This window comes from Penaeus monodon, chromosome 19 (assembly GCF_015228065.2).
Source record: "Penaeus monodon isolate SGIC_2016 chromosome 19, NSTDA_Pmon_1, whole genome shotgun sequence".
NCBI lineage: Eukaryota > Metazoa > Arthropoda > Malacostraca > Decapoda > Penaeidae > Penaeus > Penaeus monodon.
The window spans coordinates 1,544,450-1,544,689 of NC_051404.1; positions in this window are offsets into that span (position 1 = coordinate 1,544,450).

Consider the following 240-nt stretch of genomic DNA (forward strand, 5'->3'; position numbering starts at 1 on the left):
CACGAGGAGCCGCGTGCGAGACCGACGAAGGGAAAGGAGTCCCGGTCGTAATTTATAACGTGAGAACGAGTGACACGCCGCCCTCCGTGTTATTAACGGGGCGAGGCCGAGGAGCAGCGTCCTAACACGCCCTTGAAATATGTTCCCGATGGTTTCTCTAGACAAGGGTTAAGGAATGAAGCGGCGTCTGCAGAAATTGTTCTGGAGTGCCGACGGACCCTTTTCCCCTACGCGATGTCC